Source organism: Magnolia sinica, chromosome 8 (genome assembly GCF_029962835.1).
Source record: "Magnolia sinica isolate HGM2019 chromosome 8, MsV1, whole genome shotgun sequence".
Classification (NCBI taxonomy): domain Eukaryota; kingdom Viridiplantae; phylum Streptophyta; class Magnoliopsida; order Magnoliales; family Magnoliaceae; genus Magnolia; species Magnolia sinica.
Genome location: NC_080580.1, coordinates 72,991,939 through 73,013,938, shown reverse-complemented (window position 1 = coordinate 73,013,938; position 22,000 = coordinate 72,991,939). Strand labels below are relative to the sequence as shown.

The 22,000-nt window shown below is 42.5% G+C and overlaps 1 non-coding gene across 1 annotated transcript; it reads right to left on the bottom strand.

The window, feature by feature from the left end:
- Positions 1 to 340: 340 nt before the first annotated feature.
- LOC131254633 (small nucleolar RNA R71) lies at positions 341 to 448 on the bottom strand. Its single transcript, XR_009175756.1, has one exon. It is a non-coding gene; the product is annotated as a small nucleolar RNA R71 (small nucleolar RNA).
- Between the last annotated feature and the right edge of the window lie 21,552 nt (positions 449 to 22,000).

Below are 22,000 nucleotides of genomic sequence, written 5' to 3'. Positions count from 1 at the left end.
ATTATTTACAATCGGTGGGGGCGAGCACACCTTCTTGCATGATATTTTCATTGAATGTATAAATTGTGGATATTAAACAGGGGTAAATTCAACTCCTCCCTAAGTTTCATGGACTGGAATCTAAAAGTCCATACTTGCATATAAAAGAGTTTGATGAAATAATATGTACATTACTCTTCCCAAACGTGTCCGAGGACATAGTTAGGTTGAAATTGTTTCCTTTCTCTTTGAAAGAAAAGGCTAAGTTGTAGTTACATTCCTTAAGACCAAGGTCCATTGGCACATGAGATGAGATGACGAGGGAGTTCCTTAAAAAGTTCTTCTCATATCATAAAATGAATTCCTTAAGGAAAGCAATCATGAATTTTGTGTAAAAAGAGGACGAGACCTTCTTCTAATGTTGGGAGCGATTTAAGGATCTCATAAATTCATGTCTACAACATGGCTACGAAACATGGTGTATAACAAGCTTTTTCTATAAGGATTGACCTCACCCATGCACCAATTTGTGGAGATGATGTGTAATGAGGAATTCATGAATAAGGAAGCCGATGATGCATGGGATTATTTTGATAAACTTGTTGAAAACGCATAATCATGAGATAACTCTTCAAGAATTACCACTCCCAAGCCTACTCAATCTAAGGAAAGTGGAGGAATTTATGTTCTAAAAGAGGAAGATGATATAAATGCAAGAGTGGCCAAACTCGTAAGAAAAGTCAAGGCCATGAAACTTAAGAAGGTAGAACCTGAACAGACTATGGAAATTGTTTGTGGTATTTGTGTTTGTAACATACATACAACTGAGAATTGCCCAACAATTCTTACTTTTCAAGAGATATTGAATGAGCAATCAAATGCCGTAAACAACTACTAAAAACCTTTTACTGGACCCACCTCAAATAAATATAACTCAAGCTGGAGGCATCATCCAAACTTCAGTTGGAGGAACAGATAAACGGCTACTGCTCAAGGGATCCTTAACCAATTTCTAAATCAAAGGAAACCTCAAGAGGATCCGGTCTTAAAACATATACAAAACCAAGATCTTTTTAATCAGGGTATGCTGTAAGCCTTTCAAGACCTAACAAAAGCCATATAAGGGCTTGAAACAAAAAGTTCAATTGGGGAGAAAGGGATCCTTCCGGTTCAGCCTCTCCCCAACCCAAAACAACAATATGAAATTAGTGACCCAAGTTCTTCAAAACAGATGGAGCAAACTAAGTCTATCACTACTCTTAGGAGTGGGAAGACAATTGACAAATCTACTTTACTGAGGGTTGAAAAGCCTAAGGACCCGTAAATAGATGAGAATGATAGATCTAACAATGCTCCACATGGGTTAGATCTGGAACCTCAAAGTAAGCCGATTACGTCATTCCCTCAACGGTTGATTGCACCAAAACCTCTCTTTAACTCTTAGGATATTCTGGAGATGCTTAAACAAGTAAAGGTCAACATCCCTCTGCTGATGCCATTAAACAAATCCCTTCATATGCCAAATTTCTGAAAGATTTATGTATGACCAAAAGATGTCAAAACATACAAAAGACCTAAACCTATAACCTATAACCTAAACCTAAACCTATAACCTATAACCTAAACCTATAACCTATAACCTATAACCTATAACCTAAACCTAAACCTAAACCTATAACCTAAACCTAAACCTATAACCTAAAACCTTAACCTAAACCTAGAACTTAAACCTATAACCTATATCCTATAACCTAGACCTATAACCTATAACCTAACCTAAACCTAAACCTAAACCTATAACCTAAACTTATAACCTATAACCTTAACCTAAACCTAAACTTATAACCTATAACATTAACCTAAACCTAAACCTATACCCTAAGCCTATAACCTTAGCCTAAACCTCTAACCTATAACATTAACCTAAACCTAAACCTATAACCTTAACCTAAACCTAAACCTATAACCTAAACCTAAACCTATAACCTATATCTGATAACCTAAACCAATAACCTATAACCTAAGCTAAACCAAAACCTAAACCTATAACCTACATCCTATAACCTAAACTTATAACCTATAACCTATAACCTAACCTAAACCTAAACCTAAACCTATAACCTATAACCTAATCCTATAACCCATAACATTAACTAAACCTAAACCTGTAACCTAAACCTGTAACCTAAACCTATAACCTGAACCTAAACCTATAACCTATAACATTAACCTAAACCTAAACCTATAACCTTAACCTAAACCTAAACATTTAACCTATATAACCTAAACCTCAACCTAAACCTATAACTTATAACCTTAACCTAAACCTAAACCTATAACCTTAACCTTAACCTAAACCTAAACCTATAACCTAAACCTAAACCTATAACCTATAACATTAACCTAAACCTAAACCTAAACCTATAACCTTAACCTAAACCTATAACCTAACCTAAACCTAAACCTAAACCTATAACCTAAACCTATAACCTAAAACCTAAACCTAAACCAAAAACCTAAACGTATTCTTAAATCCCTAAACCTAAACCTACACCTAATCCTAAACCTATAAACCTAACCTAATCTTAAACCTATTTCCGTAAACTGACTCTAGTCTTTTCATTGTAGAGATGGATAAAAGTTGGATGTGAGCTAAGAACAGGTTTGACCCAAAGTATAAACAAGAGGTTTAAGAGTTCATGGAATTTGTACGAAATCAGGTAGATTCAGGCAATAGGATTAGGTGTCCATGTCAAAAATGCAAGAACATGGTTCATAAGACTTTAGATAAAGTAGAAGACGATTTGTTCATGGTTGGGATTGACTAGGGTTATACTTGGTGGATCAATCATGGTGAAGATATCCACCAAAGAGTTGAGGCCACTGGAGTCCTTGCTGACCCAATTGTGCCGGATGATGATGATGAAGACGTTGACAAAATATAAGATATCATAGGGGATGTGTTCAGGGGAATAATTATAGATACTGATTTTGTAGCGACAAGTAGTAGCCAAGATATTCCCCCTATCGGTGATGTCGAATCAGAAAAGTTTAATAGGTTGTTGAGGTATGGGCAACGTCCACTTTATCCGGGGTATGAGAACTTCTCCAAGTTGAATTTTCTTACAAGGTTACTTTATTTGAAGATAATAAATCATTGGAGTAACAAATCATTTGGCATGTTGCTTGACTTATTGAAAGAAGCATTACCAGATGGTGAGACATTTCCTAAGTCTCATTACGAGGCAAAATCTTTGATGCGAGACTTGGGCCTTAGTTACATCCCCATACATACATGTATAAATGATTGTGTATTGTATTAGAAAGAGCATGAAAATGTTAAAGAGCCAGAATGTGGAGAGTGTAGGTGGAAGTATGCGAAACCAAGCGTAAGAAAATCCAACAAAAAGCGTTAAGATACTTCCCATTAAAATCCAGATTGCAAAGATTGTTCACGTCTCGCATGACGACTGAAGATATGAGGTGGCATAAGGAACAACGCATTCATGATGATAGTACATTGAGGCACCCTGCGGACTCTGAAGCTTGATAAAATTTTGACAAGCAAATTCGACTAGGTCTTGCAAGTAATGGTTTTAATCCATTTGGTAATATGAGTAGCTCGTACAGTATGTGAGCAGTGGTACTTATGCTCTATAATTTACATCCTTAGTTGTGTATGAAGGAGTTATTTTTCATGATGTCATTTCTTATTCCTGAACCCAGGTCACCCGGGAATGACATTGATGTGCATTTGCGACCGTTAGTAGATGAGTTAAACGAGTTGTGGAGTCAAGGTGTACAGATGTATGACACATTTGCAGGACAGACATTTTGATTGCACGCAGTAGTCTTGTGGACAATAAATGACTTTCTTGCGTATGAGAATTTATCTGGGTGGAGTACAAAGGGAAAGTTGAGTTGTCTAACATGTAGTATTGAGACTTATTCATTGTCATTGAAGCATGATTAAAAAAATATATTATATGGGCTATCGTCGCTTCCTTCTGAGCGATCATAGTTGGCGTAAGAAGACGATGATCTTTGATGGAAAACAAGATCATAGGCCAACCCCGAAAGAGTTATATAGAGAAGATGTGATACAATAACTGAATAACATTGGAGAAGTTAGATTTGGATAGGTATCGCACTTGAAGAAGAGGAAACATACAATATTGGACTATTACTGGAGGAAGAAGAGCATTTTTTTTGAGTTGCCTTATTGGAGTGATATGAAATTGCGACACAACTTAGATGTCATGCATATTGAGAAGAATATATGTGACAATGTCTTCGGAACATTAAAGAACATAGAAAAGAAAACAAAAGATAGTTTCAAGGCTCCATTGGATCTATAAGCAATGGGTTTAAGGAAAGAGTTGTACTTGTAACCACATAGAAATTCATATACTATACCAGCAGCCTGTTATACATTAACAAAACTAGAGAAAAAATGTTTATGTGAATGGTTGAGATTGGTGAAGTTTTTCGATGGGCATGTGTCAAATATATCTCGGCGCGTAAACATTACGGACTGTAAGGTAACAGGAATGAAAAGTCATGATTGTCATATCCTTTTGTAACGTCTACTACCGGTTGTGATTCGTGGATTCCTGAGTAAGGATATTAGTGCGGCGCTAATTGAGTTGGGGATATTCTTAAAGGATTTGTGTTCTTATCAAAGGATTGCGAGGGAACGCATGAGGAGGTATAAATTGACTTTTATGGCATTTTGATGGATATTATTGAGCCGAGTTATTGTATGAGAAAGCGGGTGTACTTATTTAAATGTGATTGGTGGGACATTGAAAATAAGAAGTTAGGAATACAGACTGACGACTACTTTATGAGCGTAAATTTATCTCAGAAGTGGTTTAACGATGACCTATTTGTCCTTCTAGCCAAGGTGAACAAGTATTTTACCTCGCTGATACTAAGTTAGGCGGCTCTTAGCATGTAATGCAGAAAATAAAGCTCAAGAACATATTTGACATTCTCGTACCAGAAGTTAAAGATAGCGAGGATGGGGGAAATGAAAAGTCTGAAAGTGCCCTGGTTTGTCAATTAGAGTGTAAGTTGAGTTAGCTAGGCAGAAGGGCCCTATAGGAAGATTGATCAAGCAACTACCTCAATTGGATGTGTGCCCGAACTCGTCACAGGTAAATCTTGAGCCTCACATCCCATGTCCCAAAACACCAGGTAATTAAAACCCTTAAAATTGGTTAGAACACCCCAATGATTATGATTAGAAAACTTTTTTCAAACTTAGAAAAATCTCTAAGTTTTTTGCCTTTGTCGATTTATTGACAAGTGGTTTGATGAAATCGAACCTTGTTGTCAATGTCCTCGAAGCTCACTCGATATTATTGAAATGAGGACATAAGATGTCTAGCAACCACAAAGATATCTGGATGAAATTATTGATGTATCGATAGAGGGTTCGATATCATTGATATTTGAATCTCCAGTCCATCGAGTGGACTTAATAAAATTGACATTAGGTTTGTTGTGTCCAAAGTTCTGCTAAGGCAAACCATGTAATATTTGATATATCGAAGACCTTCTCGATATCCTTGGAGTTCAAATCTTGATGATATCAGAATTCCTTCGATGATATCGGATTAGGACACATTTGCATCCAGCAAGTTTTTCAGGATATTTTTCTCGGATCGAGGGTCACTCAATAAAATCGATATTCAAATATCGATCTTACTGAGGCATGGTCGATATCATCGAAATTGGACAGAAACTGTCCAGCAAACTTATAGGAAAATTCCTTGGAATTATTGATGAATCGACACCGCCCTCGATATCATCGATATTCAAATTCCAATGATATCGAGTGAAGCTAGATCATATCTGTTCCTAAAAAGCCTTCAAAGTCAAGTTTCTGACATTTTCAAATGTCGAGGAATCGAACCTCGTGTCGATGAAATCAGAGTTCGAAATCCAATGACATCGACGTATGTTCGATTTCCTCGACCATCTAGCAAAAGGTTTCAAAAGCGTTTGACATTTGAGTTCGTGTCATCGAGCGGCCAGTTGATGCTATCGAGAGTATACGCTCGATGATATCGAACTCTATAAAAAATGTGACCGTTTTATATCCGTTGGAACCTTTTGCTTATTTAGTGAGAGCTTGACCTTGGTTGTTTGATAGAGAAAATAGAGAATTCTTTTGTGTATTTAATCTTAAATCATATACCTTAAGTCTTTTTCTCTCATGGAAGTTCATCCTTCAATCCACCTCATCATTGACATTCAATAGAGTGGATTGGGGAATGAACTTTTGCATTCAAGGATCCTGCAGCTACCACCTTAATGGCAAATCATTAAGCTGGAATGCCTTGAATGCATAGATGATTGGAATCGCTTTATCTCCTTTATAGGAAAATATTTAATAGAGTTGGATTCCATTATAACCTTGACCCAACCTGTCGCATGTATTGGTACATCTTCTGAGTTGCGGTTCAAAGAAGCAGAAGATTCTTCGTCATCAAAGGAGGAGATATTCATCAACGCGCTAAATGAGGCTCATCTACTTATTTGTAAGTCATTAGAGTCCAGAGGACCCTAGTGATCATTCTTTCTTAGGATTGGGTTAAAGGTGTTTCTCACCCCTTGTAAGTCCTTATAGGAGGCCTCCGGCAGGAGTGTACATGGGGGTGCTTTGTGTTGACCCTTGCTCTATGGAGAGCATAAACCTTTAGGTCCTTGTGAAGGTCCTTGGCCTGTGTGGTCTAAAAATCGGGTGCTATGTGTTAACCCTTGCTCATGGGAGCGTAAATAGTGTCATGTAGACATATTGTGTCAGCCTAAGTGTAGGTTGTATTGGTTAGAGGTGAGCCTGATTTAAAACCTCCGGTTTGAGGTGAACCTGTTGTGAAACCTCCTTAGTGATATCCGGTACACTCAAGGGTTGAGTGCATTTGCCGGAAGTGGAGTAGATAAGTAGTCGAATCACTATAAAAATGACTATGTTTGATATTGCTATTGTCTTCCATTACTTATGTAATTTACTTAAATACTTTCATACTTGATTGTCTGAGATCATGCCTCACAAACACAGTCATATCCATTATAAACTAACTTGCATATTGTTTATCTCTCAAATAGTTTTATAATTGGATCCTCTACCGGGCTTGGAAGCCAATAGAGTTACTCTGTAGTAATCCTAATGTATGCTTGTTTTTAAGATTAGAGTAATAAGATTTTAAAATTGTCATATTCACCCCCCTCTAGGACATATTGACATATTCCTACTTCAACTAAAGCGGTCATTACCGTAATTTCAATGTCTAGAGTTAAACAAGCATATCAAGAAGACATGCCATCTAGGGATAGAGGGACTGATCCAAATGTTGATATTGATGTGGTACAATTGGATAAAGATGATGTGCCACCTGATCATATTGATGCCTCAATAATACATGACATTGTTAGAGATGATAGCGGTTTCATTGATGACGACGTTGCAGACGATGAAGAGGAAATACTGATCAGCGATAGTGATGGTGAAGAAGAAATAGTCCTAAGCAATAGTGATACAGATGACGATTATTAAATGTACACACGATTTACATGTCAATTTTCAATTCGAATAATTTATGTATTACATGTATACGTGAAAATTGCAAGTCATGATTTATTCATTTAATTGACTTGTTTATAATCTATATTTACAGTTGAGTCAATTTTTGATCATGTCCTCATCAAACCGGAGCGTAGAGGAAGCACGTAGCATACTTCATCAGCTGTTGCAGATGGACTTTCTAGCCTTATCTTCTTTTACTGGGGCCAAAGAGATACTCGATCTAGTCGATGAGTAGAGGGAGGAATATATCGACGATGACTCAGCTGAAAGATATACAATCTCGAAGAAATTTCGGAGCTAATGGAGAAATATAACTGGGAGAAACTTCATATGAAATATGTAGTTTTGTCACTTGCACATCTGAATGGAGTCCCGAGAGACCAAATTTCTCTTATTGTGACTGGCATATTGGTTGTAACAATGTCAAGTGCTTCACACAACTTGACATATACTTCTGCAATGTACGATAACTTACGCAGGGATTACTTTGGATAGTTCACCTCAAAGTTGTTTCATATTACAACAAAATACGTATATTTAATATAGAATGACAATGTGTGCAAGGTCCATATCCAAATCCGTACCATTCCATAGACTCCCGCTATCCTCCTCGTCGAATTCCTGTAATCCACGACATATAATCGATGTTCACGTATGACCTTAAGTCGTATCCCGTAGATTTGAGTCGGCTAAATTCAAGACTTGTAACATTATGACCACACCATTGCCGCGGTTCCAACGCCGCGTCATGCACACCGTTTCGATACCTTGGCTAGGAGATGTGGGCCCATGTTTATTTCGAAGAAATATTTCTCATTTCAAACCCAAGAGAATCTCTACAACCCATCCCATCAATCCATCAATCAATTAATCAATCAAAGTACATAACCCATGCTTTCTTTCTCCCCAATTCAAGCAACCTACCTTAGTCAACTCTCAAGTCAAGTATATCTATCAACTCACATCCATCACTCACAACCATCACCTCTCTCTTATAACCACCATTTCTATCTCTCTTTCTCTACATATTTTCCAAGCAACAAAGAAGAAAAAAGTGCACGTCCAAGCACTTCCAAGGAGAGAAAAAGAGTGTGTTGTGCGTGGCCCACTTCCTATCCTAAGATCCATCATCCTAGCCCTTCATTTCTCATAATTTTCCATCAAAGTGAGGCATAAGGAGTTCGGCGTTCCATCGGACCAAGAAGATCAAACGGTGAGTGTTTTATAGGCCTATATTTCATGTTTTGATGATGGGACAAGTGGGGCCTACCGATTGATGGTATGGATTTCACTTTGCACCCTAGATGTGGCCAATGGCCCACCATGATTCACATGATCATTTCATGATGGGGCCATTCTCCATGGAACCTATCATGATGTTTACTTTTCTAAGTTTGAAAGAGGTCATCTAGACCTTCCATTTTGATGGAGAAGGAATCTCCACCATTGATTTTGATTTGGTGGGCCCGCATGTATTGGGACCCACTTGATGTATGATTGAATACATGGAAAAGGAGGGCTCATAGTGGCGGAGCCCTCCATTACACGTCTCTCTCTCTCTCTATCTCTCTCCTTCCTTTATTTTATGGCCCACATGATGAGTGTATGTGATATCTAGACTGTGCATCCAATGGACCACATGGCTGTCCAAACATGGGGACCAACCCACCTTACTACCCTTTTTGTTTGAAAGGTCCAGATGATGGAAAAATACAAATATAGGTGGACCCTAACATGGCCAGATGGGCCAGCCCAGAACTTGCTAGACATCTGCTGTCCAGGCTGTCCAGTAAGGTCTGGACGTTGCTGTGTAAAGAAAAAAAATATTAGCTTGGTTCAAAAGCTTTGGGTGGGCCGCTCATGCAGGCCCCACCTTGATGTATAAATCTAATCCACGCCGTCCATAATATTTCTCAGCCCATTTTAGGCGTTGAGCCAAAAAATGAAGCCAATACAATTATCTGGTGGGCCATAGTATAGAAAATAGTGATTTTTACCATTAAAATCGACTGGGACCCACCTTGATGTTTCTACACGCCAAAACATACTGAATATTAGGCTTGTTTGGACTGTCTTGAGCCACAGAATCCAATGGGTGGAGCGGATCCACCTGATGCGGACCCTGCCTAGGAAAAATTGTAGAAAAATAAAAAAAATAAAAATAAAAAAAGGTGCAGCAGGCACTACTGCTGCTCGTCCAGAGGACGCTGCGGCAACATCCTGCTACTGCGCTGCTCCAATGGGCAGGGACGTGGGTCCCAACCGTAGGCCCCACCATGATGTGTGTGGAACGTCAACACCGTGCATTTAATGGGGCCCCTTCTAGCTATGGGCCATCCCAAAAATCAGCCGAGCAAGGAACTTAGGTGGACCACACTACATGGAATAGTGGGATTAAATGGCTAACATTGAAACCCTGTTTGGGTCACAGAAGTTTTGGATCGTTATGAAATTTGTTTTTCCTCTTTATTCTGGTCTTTATGACCTTATTAACAGATTGGATGGAAGATAAATGTTATGGTAGCCCCACGTGGGACCCACCTGCACGAGGATTAGCTGGTGTACACATACAGCAACATAATAGCTGCCGTATTGATGTCCCAAGCCATGTGGGCCCCACGCATGAGGTATGTGCTATACCTATGCTGTCCATCTGTTCTTCTAGTTGGACTGTCCACCCATGTGGACCTTACCATGATGTATGCTTTGTGTAGCTACACCGTCCAGACCTTGGATGGCGGGACCTACCATGATGCATGTGTTGGATCCAAACTGCCCATCAATTTGGTGGACTCGTCTTAAGGCTTGAGACTAAAAATGAGACAGATCCAGTTATCAGGTGGACCACATTTCAGAAAAATAATGGGTCTGAACGTCCACCATTGAAACCTTTGGGCTACCAAGTTTGGACCAATATGATATTTGTTTTTCCTCTAAATCCAAGTCTTTGTGACCTTATGAATAGGCTGGATGGGAAATAAACCCTATGGTGAGGCCCATTTGAATTGGCCCAGTTGATCTATTGATATGATTCATTTTTATATAATACTCTATATTGATCTCTAAAAATAGATGAATTGTGTTCGGCCTATTTGAATTGGCCCATTCAACTCAGCCCATTCGACTTGGGCTATTCGACTTGACCCATTTGATTCGGCCCATTTGATAAGGCTCGTCGTTGAGGCCCACCTTGATATATATGAGGCTCATTGATGCAGCCCACTTGATATATATGAGGCCCATGTGATGCGGCCCATTTGATGTATTTGAGGCCCATGGGTTGAGGCCCAATGGGCTATATATATATAAAGTCCATTGCGATGTGTAATGATGGTTCGACGCCCACATTGTAAGAATAATGTTGGTTAAATGTCCCCATTGTAACTCTAAATAGGGCCCATTAATAGGCCCATACTTGTTGTGTGTAGGCCGTCTAGGCCCATCTTCGTTGTAAGGATAGTTCATCACCATATAACATGCGTAGTATAACTCCATGACTCATGCCCATACGCATCATATGTATGCTTGATATGAGTAGTGACTGATCATAGCATATGCCATTGGGCATATTATTTATGGGACTCACCGATAGGAGTTACCGACATGATCGTCCAGTACGCGCATGATTGTTATCTATATGACTAGATGGTGTGACTCATGCATCTCACATATGTGTGACATGATCATTGTATGCCCTAGTGACATCAGGGTCATGGCCTCCACAGGCACATCGTGGATGGCTGGATTGGATACTGAAAATATTGGCTCTAGCACTGTGGGCCCATAGGATGTCCTTGGGTGAAAATTTTAAGACCTTTTTGGTACCAAGAGATGCTTCAACGTTTAGATCGAGTGGATACATGAGTGCACGAGTGCCGAATACCAGCAGGCTGTGTCTCCCATTGTGTCGTGGTCGGTTGGAAGGGGGTGTGGCCTTATCCCCCCGAGTGAGGGGGTTGTAAGCTAAGTCGAGTTTGATTAGCTCACAAATGGGTCCGCTATCGATGAGCTGGGTAGGTATTGGCAGATTACTGGTCAGGCGGATAGTGTGGTCTCTTCCACTCACTGGGCTGTGTGGCTAGGGAGGCGGCGGTCAGTGTGGAGTGTACTAGACCCTGGTGATATCTGAGAGGGGAACTATACTAATATATGTACTTGATAAGGACTGACATGCTTATATTGCATCTCACATATGACATTCGGCTACGTAGGCCTCACATCGCATGGCCTTGGTATGGCCAATAACATTCATGCCTTGCATCACATAGCCTTGGTACGGCTGATAGTATTCATGGACTTACTAGTATATTTTTGTATTACTCTGATATTGCATACTTGGCAGTTGCCTTGTGCACACACTTACACCACCCTTTAAGCTTTTGTAAGCTTATGCATGACTGTTGCGTGCAGGTAGCGTTGGATCGCAGCAGCGCTGAGGCAGGAGCGCGCATTGGATTATTTTAAAGCCCTTTGATCACCTTATATTTTCCTCTCCGCATTGTACTTAAAGTTTTTGATATAGTGGATATGTGGTGATGTTGTTTTGTGACTTGGTTATGCTTGTGGTTATGTTCCATTACCAAAAAAATTCATATTGAAAATCCTCCTTGTAGGATCCCAGGATCAGAATTTGGCACATGAGTGCCAAGAGCCGAGAATGGGGCACTACAGAGGCTGTCGGTGCTGAATTCTGCGATTGGGAATTTTGTGAGCTTGTTTTTCGAGTTTGTGGCGTGATAGAAGTTGGTATCAAATCATAACTTAGGAATACCCGAGGATCACATCACATATCTGCTATGAATTTAGAATAAATAGGTCCCGAGTTCGAATAACTTAGCGATTTTTTGACATAGACCCTTAACGTTTATGCCTTCGAGAATTCTCAAGGCTGATAGGCCCTTGTTCCTTCATGAAGGACATGTCGCCTAGGAGAGCGACCCGAGCGATTCCCGCTCCTCCGTATGAGCCTAGCGTAGCCTCGACAGCACCTGTGACTGCAGAACAGCTTCAACAGATGCTGCAGACGATGACTGCTATCTTTCAGGGGTAGGGCCGGCAACCCATTATTACGCCACCCAGGCAGAGCAGGAACACACGAGCACCCTTCTCAGTGACTTCCGACGGTACGATCCCCCAAGCTTCCAGGGCATCTCAAACCCTACTGTAATAGAGATATGACGCTCCGAGTTGGAGAAGATTTTTGACACTATGAGATGTACGACCTAGCAGCGGGTCCCGTTAGCTATATTTTTTCTCCAGGGTGAGGCTCAGCACTGGTGGGCATCAGTCACCCGAGCGGCAGCGACCGATTTCAAGTGGACCTGGGAGCACTTTGTACACCGGTTGGACTGAAAGTTCTTTCCTGAGCACGTTCGACAGCAGCGCGCATTAGAGTTTGAGACTCTAGTCCAGGGAGACATGTCCGTGTCGCAGTATGAGGTACATTTTGTCGAGTTGTCAAGGTTTGCTACGTATCTTATCGATGATGAGGGGGTTAAAGGCCCACCGTTTTGAGAACAGTTTGTGTCCTACTCTTAGGAGTCGTATGATCGGACACATGCTTTCGACGTTTGAGCACATTGTGCAGACGACCTAGGTCGACGAGGCAGATTGGGCCAGTTTGCACAGGGCCCGCGACCAGAGAGGAGACCGAAAGAGGAAGGCACCCTCCGGTAGCTCCCAGCAGCAACAACATCATTCACAGCAGCGACGGATGGCCCGCCCAGCATTCTGAGCACCAGTGGCACCCCCAGCACTAACTTTAAGACCATTCCCAGGTACTTGCTTTGGATGCGGCAGGACAGGACATCGTAGGCACTAGTGTCCCCATCTGTAGAAGTAGTAGCCGCGGGTACCGTATCAACCACCACGACATCCCCCACAACAGCAGCAATGACCATAGCACCAGCCTCCTGGACCTCCCCCGCAGTAGCAAATTAAGCCGCCACAGCAGCAGCAGCAACAGAGACCTCAGAGGGGACATGCACCTCCCCAGCAGGCCCAAGGCAGATTTTATGCCGCCCAGCAGGACCTTTAATCATCAGGAGGGGTCGTCGAGGGCACTCTCCCTGTTTCTTTATGCATTGTACATGTATTGTTTGATTCTGGTGTATCACATTCCTTTGTGGCAGATGATTTTTACTGATCGACCGATTTATCGATGGAGTCTGCTCGTGATTGTCGGTGTCGATGCCTTTGGGGAAGACTACAGTGATAGACCGATTTTTCTCGTCTTGCCCTGTTTTGATTGGAGATATCTTTTTACTTGCTGATTTGTTCGTATTGCCAATGTCTGAGTTTAATGTCATCCTAGGCATGGATTGGCTCACCGAGTACCACACCATATTGGACTACTTCGTGAGGATAGTCACGTTCTGTATACCCGATCTGCCAAAGTTTCAGTTTGTTGCTGAGCCCAGAGGAGAGCAGCTTTCTTGCCTATTGTCGTGTGCTATTGAGTATTCAGTTGCTTTGAGTATCGATTAGCTGCTGGTCGTTTGTGATTTTCCTGATGTGTTCTAGGAGATTTCGGGGTTACCATCTCATCAATACACCGAGTTCCAGATTGATCTCGTGCCTGGTACCGCGCTTATTTCGAAGGCCCTGTATCGTATGACACCATTGGAGTTGTGGGAACTGCAGAAGCAGTTGGATGAGTTATGCGATCTAGGCTTTATCCGTTCAAGCAGTTCGCCATGGGGAGCGCCGGTACTCTTCATGAAGAAGGATGGCTCATTGAGGCTTTGCATAGATTATCGCGAGCTCGACAAGGTCACGATCATGAAAAAATACCCGCTCTTATGGATCGATGATTTGTTTGATCAGTTCCAGGAGGTGTAATTCTTTCGAAGATAGACTTGTGGTCCGGTTATCATCAGGCTCGGGTCTGAGATGAGAATATCCTGAAGACAGCTTTTAGGACGCACTATGATCATTTTGAGTTCCAGGTCATGTCCTTCGGACTAACCAATGCATCCGCAGTATTCATGCAGTTGATGGACGAGGTCTTCTGTCCGTATCTCGACCAGTTTTTTGTGGTGTTCATCGATAACATTTTGATATATTCGAGGACTCATGAGGAGCATGAGCGGCATTTGGAGATTACCTTATAGACCCTCCCTGCACACCAGCTTTACGCAAAGCTGGAGAAGTGTGAGTTCTGGCAGGAGGAGGTGAAGTTCCTCGGTCATGTGGTGATGAGGCAGGGCATCGTAGTGGACCACTCGAAGATTGATGCCGTGCGTCAGTGGGGCTAGCCCACGAACGTGTCCGGGATCGGCAGTTTCCTTAGTTTAGTGGGCTACTACAGATATTTTATTGAAGGATTCTCTCGTATTGTAGCCCCGTTGACCAGGTTGACCCGGAAGGGTGTCGAGTTCATTTGGAGTGACACTTGTGAGCAGGCATTTGGGGAGTTCGCTTGGGTGCTATCCTAATACAACATGGGAAGCCGGTGGCCTATGCGTTTCGCTAGCTCAAGGTCCATGAACTGAACTACCTCACACTTGATTTGGAGCTGGCAGCAGTTGTCTTCGCACTGAAGGTGTGGAGGCACTATTTTTATGGAGTGAGGTTTGAGCTCTTCTCCAACCATAAGAGCTTGAAGTATTTGTTCTCTTAGTCCGAGCTGAACATGAGGCAGAGGCGTTGGATGGAGCTCCTGAAGGACTATAATTTTGATCTTCAATACCATTCGGGCAAGACGAACATGGTGGCGGATGCTCTCAGCTGTCAGCCATGAGGCCTGGTGGCGTACATGATGATTCAGGTGTGGAAGATGCTTGAGGATGTGTCTGCATTTGACTTTAAGATTTGCTTGCAGTCTTCTATTGTGTAGTTATCGAGCCTGTCAATTCCACCTTCTCTTGTCGCAAGGGTGATCGAGGCTCAGCAGGTAGATGAGTCAGTGCAGAGTTATCAAGCAGATGTAGCATTTGAGAGTCAGTTAGATTGGTAGATTGGTTCTGATGGTGGACTTCGCTTTAAAGGCCGATTATATGTCTCAGATATTCCTGAGTTGCGTAGAGATCTTATGACCGAGGCACATCGATCACGGTTCTCTATCCACCCTGGCTCGACGAAGATTTATTGTGATATGAGGCGTCAATATTTTTAGGTGGGGATGAAATTCCAGATAGCCAGTTTTGTGGTCGAGTGTGACAAGTGCCAGCGTGCAAGGCCGATCATTAGAGACCCCCGGGTCCCTTGCAGCCGTTGAGTGTCCCGTTGTGGAAGTGGGAGCACGTATCCACTGATTTTATCATGGGTTTGCCGAGGACTCAGCGCAGTTACGATGCCACTTGGGTTGTCGTCGATCGTTTGACGAAGTCGGTGCATATTCTTGCGATTTGTGCGACCTGAACTTTGGACCAGCTTGCGAGGTTATTCATCGAGGAGATTGTGAGACTACACGTTGTTCCAGTTTTAATCATTTCTGACCAAGACCTGAGATTTACATCTTCATTTTAGAGGAGCTTCCGGACAGCGATGGGGTCTGTTTTGCAGCTCAGCACCACGTATCATCCATAGATCGATAGGTAGACCGACAAGGTCAATCAGACCCTTTAGGATTTGCTTTGGGCTTGTGTGATTGATTTCTCGGGTAGTTGGGACGAGCACCTGCGATTGGCTGAGTTCACGTACAACAATAGCTATCAGGCGACCATTGACATGGCTCCTTTTGAGGCATTATATGGCAGACCATGCAGATCTTTGAGTTGTTAGACCGAGGTTGGAGAGCAGAGTCTCTTATGTCCTGAGCTTGTGTAGTAGACATTAGAGGTCATCGACATCATTAGACAGAGGATGCGCACAGCTCAGAACCGGCAGAAGAATTTTACTGATCATCGGCGTCGTCCCTTGGAGTTTGCCGTTGGGGACCATGTATATCTCAAGGTCTCACCCATGAAGGGTGTGGTTTGTTTTGGAGTGAAGGGTAAGCTTGCCCCAAGATTCATAAGACCTTTTGAGATCACCGGGTGTGTTAGCGCCATGGCTTATCGGCTTGCCTTGCCATCTCAGTTGTCTGACATCCACAACATTTTCCACAACTCTATGTTGAGGAAGTGTGGGTCAGACATCGTTCCTGTTATTGATTGATAGCCATTGGAGGTTCGTGAGGATGCTTCTTACATTGAGCAGCCCATTCGTATCCTCGATCGGAAGGAGCAGGTCCTCCGGACCAAGGTTATTTCCTTGGTGAAGGTGCAATAGGGCCATCATAATGTGGATGAGGTGTCTTAAGAGTGCAAGGCGGAGATTCAAGAGTGCTATCCCCATCTTTTCGATGTTTGATGGTATGTTGCATTGTGTTTTGATTATATATAATGTTATGATTTCGATTCCCTTATGAGTTATGTTTAGTTGGGATGGTAGTATAAATTTTGAGGATAAAATTTTTATTAGGTGAGAAGAGCTGTAAGGCCTATATCCTAATCCTTACCGTTCCTTAGACTCCCGCGATCCTCCCCATCAAATTCCGACAATCCGCGACTTATAATCGACGTTTGCACGTGACCCTAAGTCGTATACCGTAGATTTGAGTTGGCTCAATTCGAGACTTGTACCATTGCGACTGCACCATCGCCACGGTTCCAATGCTACGTCTTGCACACTGATTTGATACCCTGGCCAGGAGATGTAGGCCCACGTTTATCTTGAAGAAACGCCGCACATTTTCGAATACAAGAGAATCTTTACAACCCATCCCATCAATCCATCCATCAATCAATCAATCAATCAAAGTACACAACCCATGCTTTCTTTCTCCCCAAGTCAAGCAACCTACCCTAAGTCAACTCTCAAGTCAAGTACATCTATCAACTAACATCCATCACTCACAACCATCACCTCTCTCGTACAACCACCATTTCTATCTCTCTTTCTCTACACATTTTCCAAGCAACAAAGAAGAAAAAAAGTGCACGTCCAAGCACTTTCAAGGAGTGAAAAAGAGTATGTTGTGTGTGGCTCACTTCCTATCCCAAGATCCATCATCCTAGCCCTTCATTTCTCATCATCTTCCATCAAAGTGAGGCACAAGGAGTTTGGTGTTCCATCAGACCAAGAAGATCGAACGGTGGGTGTTTATAGGCTTAAATTTCATGTTTTGATGATGGGCCAAGTGTAGCCTACTGATTGATAGTATGGATCTCACTTTGGACCCTAAATGTGGCCGATGGCCCACCATGATTCACATGATCATTGCATGATGGGGCCATTCTCCATGGACCCCATCATGATGTTTACTTTTCTAGGTTTGAAAGAGGTCATATAGACCTTCCATTTTGATGGAGAAGGAATCTCCATCATTGATTTTGATTTGGTGTGCCCACATGTATTGGGACCCACTTGATGTATGATTGAACGCATAGAAAGGGAGGGTTCATAGTGGCGGAGCCTTCCATCACACGTATCTCTCTCTCTCTCTCTCTCTCTCTCTCCTTCCTTTATTTTGTGGCCCACATGATGAGTGTATGTGATATCAAGACCGTCCATCCAATAGACCACATGGCTGTCCAAACATGGGGACCAACCCACATTGCTACCCTTTTTATTTGAAGGGTCCAGATGATGGGAAAATACAAATATAGGTGGACCCCAACATGGCCAGATGGGCTAGCCCAGAACTTGCTGGATGTGTTGTCCAGACTGTTCAGCAAGGTTTGGACGTTATAGTGTACAGAAAAAAAAATTATTAGCTTGGTTCAAAAGCTTTGGGTGGGCCGCTCATGCAGGCCTCACCTTGATGTATAAATCTAATCCACGCCGTCTATCCTATTTCTCAGCCCATTTTAGGCATTCAGCCGAAAAATGAAGCCAATCCGATTATTTGGCGGGCCATAGCCTAGAAAATAGTGATTTTTACCATTAAAATCGACTAGGACCCACCTTGATGTTTCTACACGCCAAAACATGCTGAATATTAGGCTCGTTTAGATTGTCTTGAGCCATAGAATCCAATGGGTGGAGCGGATCCACCTGATGCGGGCCCCACCTAGGAAAAACCATAGAAAACAAAAAAAATAAAAATAAAAAAGGTGAAGCAGGCGCTGTTGCTGCTCGTCCAGAGGACGCTGCAGCAGTGTCCTGCTGCTGGGCTGCTCCAATGGGTAGGGACGTGGGTCCCAACTATAGGCCCCACCTGATGTGTGTGGAATGTCAACACTGTGCATTTGATGGGGCTCCTTCTAGATGTGGGCCACCCCAAAAATTAGCCGTGCAAGGAACTTAGGTGGACCACACTACAAGGAACAGTGGGATTGAATGGCTACCATTGAAGCCCTGTTTGGGTCACAGAAGTTTTGGATCGTTATGAAATTTGTTTTTCCTATTTATTCTGGTCTTTGTGAGCTTATTAACAGATTGGATGGAAGATAAACGTGGCCCACCTGCAAGAGGATTGGCTGGTGTACGCATACAGCAGCATAATAGTCGCTGTATTGACGTCCCAAGCCATGTGGGCCCCACACACGAGGTATGTACTATATCTATGCCGTCCATCTGTTCTTCCAACTGGACCGTCCACCCATGTGGACCCTACCGTGATGTATGCTTTGTGTAGCCACAACGTCCAGACCTTGGACAACGGGACCCACTATGATGCATGTGTTGCATTCAAACCACCCATCCATTTGGTGGACTTGTCTTAAGGCTTGAGATTAAAAATGAGACAGATCCAGTTATCAGGTGGACCACATTTCAGAAAAATAGTGGGTCTGAACATCCACTATTAAAACCCTTGGGCTACCAAGTTTGGACCAATATGATATTTGTTTTTCCTCTAAATCCAGGTCTTTGTAACCTTATGAATAGGCTGGATGGGAAATAAACCCTATGGTGGGGCCCACTGGAATTTAACCGTAAAAATCATTATCACCACTGTTAGATATGGTATGGTCCAGTTGATCTTTAGATATGATTCATTTTTATATAATACTCTATATTGATTTCTAAAAATAGATGAATTGTGTTTAGCCTATTTGTATTGGCCCATTCAACTTGGCCCATTCGACTTGGCCCATTAGATAAGGCCCGATGTGATATATGAGGCCCGTTGTTGAGGCCCACCTTGATATATATGAGGCCCATTGATGCGGCCCACTTGATATATATGAGGTCCATGCGATGTGGCCCATTTGATGTATTTGAGGCCCATAGGTTGAGGCCCAATGGGATATATATAAGGTCCATTGCAATGTGTGATTCCCCATGGTTTATGTAATGATATTTATGGCGGGCCATGCCTTGGGAGCAATGATGGTTCGACACCCACATTGTAAGAAAAATGTTGGTTAAATGTCCGCATTGTAACTCTCCCCAGGGCCCATTGATAGGCCCATACTTGTTGTGTGTGTTGAGGGTCAATTATTGCATATTTGACCCTAGTTATTGCATGGATTTACAAACATAATATTGTTTAATGGCTTGATTTAATCATGTTTGTGATGTAGGGTGAAGTTGCGAACTTGGACCGAAACAGGGTGCTAAAAGTTAGTATTTAATGCTTAAATTCACCAAGGGAAGGGACGGACCCCAGGGGACTGAGATCGAAGAATTTACACACCAAAGATCCGAGAAAATCAGGAAACTGAAGCTCAAGTGGCCCAAAAATCGTCCAGAATGGAAGATCACAGGGTTCCCACCATGCGTTCAGCTCGAAACTCCATACATGGCCTGAGGACCATAAATTAACTGTACACGTCAAATTTCAGCCATTGGATCCCAGTAGAAGTGGCCCAACGGATAGATCAGCCCATAAACTGTCGATTTTGGGCCCACATGACATCTGGATATGCCTCAATTCTTGACTCAACGCCTTAAATGATATGGCAGAATGGATGGACGGAGTATATTTCTCACAAACATCTCTGCGGGACCCATACATGTAGTGCGTGTGCAAGTTATGGAGGTGCACCGGGTGTACACCAAATATCCAAAAGTCGGTCAGCAAGCGCTGACCGACTCTTCTTCTCAAAATCGGATTGTACTCCCAGCGGCGGACGTGGGTCTGCCGGTTTCACTCAGTAGGGCCCACCCCTTGCTCCTTTGAGTGATCTGAGCCGTCCATCTACTCCAGAGGGAGTCGTGACCATCTCCAAGCTTTCTCTTCGGACTCATGCAAATGTAAGCATGTGAGAGCACTGTCAATTGCAGAATGGACGGCGGAATAGAAAACGACGTGGGCCACACCGATTCTAATAAAAAACTAGCCAATTCCAAATGGTTTTTTGAGTAAAGTTCAATGATCGGTGTAGATTGTTTAATTGACATCAATCCTGGGGCCCACCGAGCATCAGAACGGCGGTCCGGAAGCTCTGTTTCGCAACAGAGCTTGCGGAGGAATGTTGTGGGCCACCCTTTGAAGTGATCAGTCCGATCTGGACCGTCTAGTGGACTCCAAAGGGCCCTGTAACTATCGCCTAGGTGGAGAAATTTCACAATACAATTTGAGATCAGTTTCGATCGTTTAAACATCGGATGAACGGCGGCGAGAAAGATCAGGTGGACCGCATCAAATGCAATCCAATAGCAGTCAATTCCAACTGAAAATTCGAGTAGACTCTAATGGACGGGTTGAATTTATTAAAATAGCAAAGAAGTGGGCCCCACCAACGTCACAGCGCAATCAATGCAAATTCCTATTTTGCGCCTGGACGCAGCCGACTTTTATGGACTGTGGTGTGGTCTCGGTGATGATCAGACAGTTGATCTGATCCGTCCATCGTGTAGGCCACTCAAAAACGTCCTAAGGGACGTTGATCTTCTGGAGGAACTACAAGGAAGAGTGGAATCATAGGATCAGATTTTTACTGTGTAAGGGATGGATACGCACCGATCTTGCTGCGTAAAGAAAGCTTCCGCAGCCTACTTCGTTTCGGACGCTATCACAGTAGCTCCCAAACATAGCCTTTTTCTATAAAAGGAAGAGATTTGGAATGTGAAATGGGGGCAACAGGGGGCGGAACCAGGAAGACATGGAGTGCTAGACGTGAGCAGAGAGAGAGAGATATCTAGTTTTTGTCTTTTTCTTTTCTTTTTCTTTTTATTTTGAATCTAGCCTAATCATGTCTGTGATCGGCTAAACCTCTTAGCTAGGGCTAAGAGGTGAAGCCTGTAGCGTGATGGGAGACTTTTGCTATGCCTTTTGTTTAGATTGAATTGATTTTTGATTTAATTTTATTATGGGAATATTTGTAGTTTTTAATGGCCTATTGTGACTGACATTACAATGGGTTTGCAATGGCTTTGAGTATTTCTTTTTCCTTACTTTGATTATGACGTCAAGAAGCCCTGTTGTTCGCCATCGTCTCTTGGGCATGGTTGGATGGCGGTACCCTTCCTAACCTTCATAATCATCTGATTAGTTGGTAATTAGTTTAATTCTGTTGTTGACTTTGTCTCCTGGGCATGGTTTGGTGATGGAAT